The sequence below is a fragment of the Pinus tabuliformis genome, chromosome X (assembly GCF_031772625.1).
Source record: "Pinus tabuliformis cultivar Carrire ecotype Pingquan chromosome X, CPIR1, whole genome shotgun sequence".
NCBI classification, from domain to species: Eukaryota; Viridiplantae; Streptophyta; class Pinopsida; order Pinales; family Pinaceae; genus Pinus; species Pinus tabuliformis.
In genome coordinates this window covers 1182897133-1182904689 of record NC_142308.1, presented here as the reverse complement: position 1 = coordinate 1182904689, position 7557 = coordinate 1182897133, and the positions used below count along the sequence as shown (strand labels likewise).

Sequence of the window (7557 nt, the reverse complement as noted above, 5' to 3'; positions counted from 1 at the left end):
ACCATGTTACCCTCGAAAATCATTTCATTAGAACAAATAGCGTATGGAAGGGAATGTTTTTGTAAACTGTAGGTTTGTAATAAAATATGGTAAAGCCCCAAAATTTAGGGATACAAAAATCTAAAGTTGAAAGACTGGTAAAAAATTAAATGATGGGAGTGAAAATGAAGTAATTGTAATTTTTATACTTTTTAGGGATACAAAAATCTAAAGTTGAAAGATTGGTAAAAATTTAAAGTTGAAAGATTGGTAAAAATTTAAATGATGGGAGTGAAATTGAAGTAATTGTAATTTTTATACTTTTTAGTTGGGTAAGAAAACATGGTAAAGCATGAAAATTTAGGAATATAAAAATCTAAAATGGCAAGATGGTAAAAATTAAATGATGGGAGTGAAAATGAAGTAATTGCCTAGGAGGATGTAATGTTATATTAAACTCACAATTTTGTAATGTTTTATTAAATATTTTGACTAGATTAAATGTGAGAAAAATAAAATAAAATAAAGAAAAATAATAATTATTAATAAAACATTTTCTTTTTCAATTTACATAAAAATAATAAATTAATAATTATATTTATAATTATAATTAATAATTATATTTATAATTATAATTAATAATTAATGAGTGTAGTTTTATCTTAATTTTGTAATTACAAGTATCTAGAGGGATAAAACTTCTTGAGGTGCAAACTATTTTTAGAGTGAAAAGAGATTTGATCCTTCTTCATTTTTGGTAGAGCGAGAGTTAAATTATTCAATTAGGAAAAAAAAAATTATAAATTAATTATTATAAATATATTTTTGGATTTTAGATGAGTTTTTAATCAATTAAAAGTAAACCTGATAGTTCATATCAAAATTATTATTAATTAAATTTCTAAAACCATTATCAATTAAACTTACTATGATAAAAAGACCTACAAAGCAATCTGTTATTTCTCCCCATCAATTCTAACTTCTATAAGAAAAAGAATCTAGATAAAAATAGTCTTTACAATGGTTTAGAGAATGATATTTCTAGCCTAAGGAATGAAGGCAATATTTTTTTAATGGGTGACTTTAATGCTCGAACTTCAAGCAACCAAGCTATTCTTCTAAGCAATCATTCCAACCCTAATCCTCTTTGGTTAGACGAAGACCTTCCTCTGGCTAGTCGGTTCAAAAATAGCTCTGAAGACCTCGAGGAGAATTTGTTTGGGTCGGAGCTAGTCAAGCAACCAAGCTATTCTTCTAAGCAATCATTCCAACCCTAATCCTCTTTGGTTAGACGAAGACCTTCCTCTGGCTAGTCGGTTCAAAAATAGCTCTGAAGACCTCGAGGAGAATTTGTTTGGGTCGGAGCTAGTCAAGCTCTGTAGTGCTCAGGATCTCATAATTTGCAACGGTCTAAAGAAGTGGCCCAATTCTAGCCAGATGACCTGCATCCATGGGCTTGGTAGCAGCCTGGTAGACTATGTTATCTCTTATCTCCCTCTATACAACGAAATAACAAATTTTGACGTCTTAAACGACCACGAGCCTGACTCTAATCATAGGCCTTTACTTATAACTCTCAATTTTGTCATGCATAGAGATCCCATAGAAGATAATCCTTATAGCCAAAAGAAGTTAATCTTTGATAGAAATAAAAAAGATCTCTTTCTAAATTAATTAAAAACTAATTTGCTTCCTTTATTAGTATAGACAACATAGAATATCTCTATCATAATTTTACTACAACCCTCTCATATTCTATTAACAAGTTCTCAATTGAAGTTTCAAGTAATAAAAGAAATAGAAAAACCAACCCATGGTACGACAAAGATTGTAAAAGTCCGAGGAGAGCAATTAAGGAAGTTGTTGCTTAGAAGAATAGCTTGGTTGCTTAGAAGAATAGCTTAGAAGAATAGCTTGGTTGCTTAGAAGAATAGCTTGGTTGCTTGAAGTTCGAGCATTAAAGTCACCCATTAAAAAAATATTGCCTTCATTCCTTAGGCTAGAAATATCATTCTCTAAACCATTGTAAAGACTATTTTTATCTAGATTCTTTTTCTTATAGAAGTTAGAATTGATGGGGAGAAATAACAGATTGCTTTGTAGGTCTTTTTATCATAGTAAGTTTAATTGATAATGGTTTTAGAAATTTAATTAATAATAATTTTGATATGAACTATCAGGTTTACTTTTAATTGATTAAAAACTCATCTAAAATCCAAAAATATATTTATAATAATTAATTTATAATTTTTTTTTTCCTAATTGAATAATTTAACTCTCGCTCTACCAAAAATGAAGAAGGATCAAATCTCTTTTCACTCTAAAAATAGTTTGCACCTCAAGAAGTTTTATCCCTCTAGATACTTGTAATTACAAAATTAAGATAAAACTACACTCATTAATTATTAATTATAATTATAAATATAATTATTAATTATAATTATAAATATAATTATTAATTTATTATTTTTATGTAAATTGAAAAAGAAAATGTTTTATTAATAATTATTATTTTTCTTTATTTTATTTTATTTTTCTCACATTTAATCTAGTCAAAATATTTAATAAAACATTACAAAATTGTGAGTTTAATATAACATTACATCCTCCTAGGCAATTACTTCATTTTCACTCCCATCATTTAATTTTTACCATCTTGCCATTTTAGATTTTTATATTCCTAAATTTTCATGCTTTACCATGTTTTCTTACCCAACTAAAAAGTATAAAAATTACAATTACTTCATTTTCACTCCCATCATTTAAATTTTTACCAATCTTTCAACTTTAAATTTTTACCAATCTTTCAACTTTAGATTTTTGTATCCCTAAAAAGTATAAAAATTACAATTACTTCATTTTCACTCCCATTATTTAATTTTTTACCAGTCTTTCAACTTTAGATTTTTGTATCCCTAAACTTTGGGGCTTTACCATATTTTATTACAAACCTACAGTTTACAAAAACATTCCCTTCCATACGCTATTTGTTCTAATGAAATGATTTTCGAGGGTAACATGGTTATTCCATTTCATACTCTTTTTATTTTAATGAATCATTTTCGAGGATAACCTGTAACCATGAATGTATAAATGCAATGTCTGAGTAGATGATCTAAAACCCTCCTTCCACTGATAAATTTGAAGCTTTGCATGCATAATTTTTTTCCCCAAAACCCTCATAATGCTGATAGCAATCGTCCTGTGTATGTGTTTATTGTCGGCAGAAGATGAAAGAAAAAGAAAAACAAAACAAAAGAAAGAGCAGAGCATTCGATCATCTACCCAAATAGATACACAAATACAACCGGTTTACATTATTAATATTTAGATCCGCCTGCAAGCGCACCCGAAAAAGAAAGATCATGTAAACCCGCAAACACAAACCCTCACAGGGCCTCTCACGGGCTTAAATTACACAATTAAAAAACATTACAGCTATAGCTAACTCGATCCACAGATCGAACCCCGTGCCAAGTTTTATAATACATTCTACAGCGAAAAAGGACCACAGATCGAACCCCGTGCCAAGGTTTATAATACATTCTACAGCGAAAAAGGACCACAGATCGAACCCCGTGCCAAGCTTTATAATACATTCTACAGTGAAAAAGTGTCCTTTAACGCGGATCCATTAAAACCACAGCCCGATCTTCGCTTTTAGTGAACAATACCGCGATAAACAACATAATCTCAATAGAGATCTGCAGAGATATAGAAAACAAAATCCAAAATTATAAAGATGCGTCGTGCTTCATTAAAACTAGGGAAAGAAAAAATGGATGAATCTTAATGGGAACAAAATGAAAACAAATATAGAGTCAGAAACCCTCAACAATTTCACACACAAAGGATCGATCGCAGAATAAAACGAACGCCGTTGTATCGACCCTAACCCTGCCATTTAAAGAATCGAGAAAAAAATCTGCGAGCAGGATCAATCACAGTAGAATATTATCTAGCGAATATGCCACCATCCAAAGGTGAAAATTGGCTTAATCGCTTTCTCACTGCGAGTAAAAGGCGGTTGTCAAGCTATCAAGCCATAAAGGGATATCTTACCTGCGAGGAGTACGTGGCCGAAGGAGTTCGCAGAGGATCAGAGCACAGCGAAACCACAATGGCGGCAGTAGAATGGCTCCAGAGTAAGGGTAGGGGAGCACAGCGCGCGGGTGTTGAATTCGAATGGAGGGAAAGATCGCGCATGAATGAATTACTCCCCGATCGACCAGCGCATTCCCTTGTGCAGGAAGGATGTGAGGCGATCGGCGATTGGTCAGGAATGTCAGGGAATGTCAGGGCGGACCGGGAGGTTGTCGGAGAACGGGAGGAGCGATGGTGGCAGAAGAGGGGGAGATTTCCGGCAGCCGGAGCCGGACGATTTTCCGGCCGGTGCCGGAAAAGGGGCCATTCTACTGCCTCCGTAGACTAATTACCTAGCATTAAAGTTAAATATCATAACTAATTACCTAGCATTAAAGTTAAATATCATAACTAATTACCTAGCATTTAATACACTGAACCACCATTGAATTCATTAATCAATACAATTGATTTGTAATGATTTTACGCATCAATTTGCACAAGTTTCCTGACATCTTGATAAAACCATATTTCCAATAGATTTTTCTTACATGTGCAGAAATCCATTTGTCATAATGAAATGTAATTTGGCATAATGTCTTAACCCTTTCAACACGGTGAACATCATAGAGTAGCACAAAAGAACCATGTTTTCCTTGGCATGGTGTCTTAACCCTTTCCACACCTTTGAAGATCAAATAGGTAGTACAAAAGCACAAAAATATGAAAGCTACATCATGTTTATTACAATTACAGAAATTATAGGTAAACACATGATATTAATATATGAATAAAAAACTAAAATGATTGTAGTGGTGAAAAATTACAGAAATTAGAGGGAAACACATGATATTAATAAATGAATACAAAACTAAAGAGATTATAGTTGTGAAACTTTCAAAAATATAAATTGTTGTAAATTTTGGATCATAATAAGATATAATTTTATAAAGGATTTTGTTTTTCTTATTGCATTGCATTGATGTAATTTTTGGGAGGAATTATATGTTAGTATAATTCATATGATTTATTTTTTTCATTTCAGTGGCACGTAGGCTTGTAACCCCAGATTTATTATAGTTGTATCCTTTGATTTTTCACTAAATGTGGTAGCCTCCAAGGCTATGGATTGGTTAACATTTTTATTAAACTTTTCGCCATTAGCCTTATGCAGGGCTCCTAAATCTCATGATTATAAGAAACATTGGAAAACATTTTAATCTCTTTGGCCCCGAGCTTATCTTGATCTACATATTTGACTTTGTCATTCCAAATTTCTCTAAACCTCATTAGAGGAAATTTCAAACTAAAAGTACCTATGAAATTTTCATGTACATAATATGCAAACATGTAGCAGACATAGACCTAATCGTGCCTACGGGTTTTTTAACATCGTTCAAAAATTTCGAGTATAATATGCATCTAAACCTGTAGGCATGATTAGGTCTAGTATGCTACATGAATAAACATGGTTAAGAATACCAATACCATTAAAACCCCATCCCTAGAAATGCGAGCACAAAATATCGAAGATAACATTAAATAAAGATTAAAATAATTTATTAATGTGTTCGAGTGGAATGCAACGATGAATCAATCATTGGTAATGAGTGATGTATTGAAACCATCCATTGCCTAAACATCCACATAGAAGAAAGAAATGATCCATCAACTAGACATTACACACACGATCTATTAAAACATATTAATTAAATAAAAATTATTAGATCAAACTGTAGCATGAAAGATGTTGTTCCAAATGAAATTTTATCCCTCCATATTGATATAAGACAAAGAATATTTGCTTCAAATCAAATTTTGTCCATCCATTAAATAAGAAATTAAAATTTTGCAAGTCGTGTTCCAAAATAGATACGCCTATCAACATAAAAATATATAAATAAGATAAAAGGTTAGATGTAGAATAATGGTAAGAAGATTAAGGCTATTAGAACAATGTGATATTTGGACAGAGAAGCCAATTTCTCTGAAAGTGGAAGTTATTACATGACTCTAGGTATTATCACAATTTTCAGTTTGGTTATGACATGGATCTTGGTATTAATCACAACTTCAAATTTTTGGAGGAAGAGGATGAAGGAGGCATATGTCTAGAATGATAAGGATAAGGATAAAAAATAACTAATATGTAGTTTAAATGTTGAAAATGCAGTAAGAAAATCTCAGTTTGAGTTTGCCTTGGTCAAACTAGAGAAAATTCGAATTTTTATTTCAGTAGAAATATTGGAGGTAGTTAACTGAGGTGACATGGAACTTGTCACTCAGTTAATTCAAGTTGGGGAAGCTTGAGTTTAGTTCAATATGATTGATTGATAATTTGTAGCAATTTATTCATTTAAATTGAGTTATGGTCAATTAAACTAGTTCTAACTGTTAGAAGAACTAGTCGAGGTCAATTTGTGTAAGTGGAACTTCAACCACACTCATTGATCAACCAGTTAACTAATCAATCAGCCTGAAATAATTGTTGCATGTATAGAATTCAAGTTGCCCAATTGAGATGGAGATTCCAAGGCAATGTACTACCATTTGTATACTATTCCCATGTGTACAGGTGGTGCATGCAGTCAGAGGAAGGACTTAGAGGAATTGCACAATCCAATTAAGGGAATTTCCTAAATAATAGGGGATAATTCCTTAAGGAACAACACAAGGAAATAGGAACTTGGAAGGCTTGAAAATTGGCTAAGTGTTGTGCAGAGTCAGTCAGTCAAGAAGAGGGATAGACTATACACTTGCAGGGTGTGCTCAGGCTTGAGCAAGCATATGTATTTCATCTCTATTCTCTGATTAATGGAATACAAATAGGAAGGGGTTTTGAGTAGTTTCTTTACCCTATATAAATCTATATGCATGTGTGATGTTTCCTTTTGAATGTCTATGGTTTGTGTTCTAGATTGTAAATTAACTTTCACAGATCAATGGAGTAGCTTTGAGTCTTGTGGTTTAGTAAATTTCATGAGCAGTTTCAAATATACACATTAATTTCTACATTAAATGGGTTTTTGTTTACTTTGGATGTTTAGGAAGAAATTTTATTTATTCTAATCATTCTAGTTTCAAGTATTAGATGATTTCTTAATAGTTTATTAGGATTGATTAAATGGTGTAGTCTTATATTCAAAAGAGTTTGCTAACTAAATTAATATTGGGGTCCACCTAGGTTTGATTGACCTACCTAGACTTCCTTGTGAGTGGTTATGTTGAGTTTAAGAGTATAGAGAAAGTCTCTCTGATTTAGCCCCAAGCCTTCTAGGTGACAAGCAATAAATCTACCAATTCTATTGATTAAAAAAGAAGAAAAAAGATAATTTTCTAATATAGTTCATCAAAATTCATCATTATAATTTTCCAAAATGATTTTTAAGTATTTCAAAACCTAAAATGGAATATTTTCAAATAAAACTTGAGTAAGGATAAAAGTTATTTTTATAATATTATATAGAAACTCTATACTCAATACCCTAATTTTAG

The 7557-nt window shown here is 31.5% G+C and overlaps 1 long non-coding RNA gene across 3 annotated transcripts; it reads right to left on the bottom strand.

Annotated features, from left to right (window-relative positions):
• Positions 1–3233: 3233 nt before the first annotated feature.
• On the bottom strand, positions 3234–4216 carry LOC149144167 (uncharacterized). Of its 3 annotated transcripts, none has more exons than XR_016264879.1 (2): positions 4042–4216; positions 3234–3683 (listed from the first exon to the last, which is right to left on the bottom strand). It is a non-coding gene; the product is annotated as an uncharacterized LOC149144167 (long non-coding RNA). The 3 variants fall into 3 exon arrangements; XR_016264881.1 differs by lacking the exon at positions 4042–4216 and adding an exon at positions 3816–4035; XR_016264880.1 differs by lacking the exon at positions 4042–4216 and adding an exon at positions 3828–4035.
• Positions 4217–7557: the final 3341 nt, after the last annotated feature.